Genomic DNA, 669 nt, shown 5'->3' on the forward strand with positions numbered 1-669 from the left:
TCCAGTTGAACCAAGCATGGTGAAACCATCATCGTACGGTTCAAGCAGGGGGCAGGGGCTTTTCAATCAAAGTGTCAAAGACCCAAAACCCCAGAAGTCAACTGTTGGGAGGGTCATAGGGCCTACAAAGAGGCTGGATTAGAAAGAGTGCTCGTCATAACCGTCCATTTATAATCAATTTTGTGAGAGTTAGCTCACTCGTTTATTTAAATAAGTGTCGATAGTTTGAATTTTTTATTGTGTAAAAATTTATTAATTAATATTAAATCTTTAAATAAAATATAAATTCACAATAAATTAATTTTTAATTTGTTAAAATAAAAAAAAAGTAAAAAAAAAAAGGTAAAAACGTCCATTGACTCCATTCATTCACTTATTCATCAGAAGACTGAGGTGCCTGGCCAATAATAGCGGCGGTGGTGACTTATCAAAAGGCATCAATCTCTTTTTATTTAGTTAAATTATAGAAAAAAGTAAAATTATTTATTTATATTGTAATTTGTAAGCAAAGGAATTTGACCAGCTTAAAGTGTATATGGTATATTATTGGAGAAAAATAAATGCTTAGTTTCAATTATTTGAAGAAAAATTAACATTGCAAATTCTTTAAAAAAATTATATAATTAGGTCAAGGGAATACCAATAATTAGATCTATTAAGAAAACTTTA

This window comes from Arachis ipaensis, chromosome B03, assembly GCF_000816755.2.
Source record: "Arachis ipaensis cultivar K30076 chromosome B03, Araip1.1, whole genome shotgun sequence".
Classification (NCBI taxonomy): domain Eukaryota; kingdom Viridiplantae; phylum Streptophyta; class Magnoliopsida; order Fabales; family Fabaceae; genus Arachis; species Arachis ipaensis.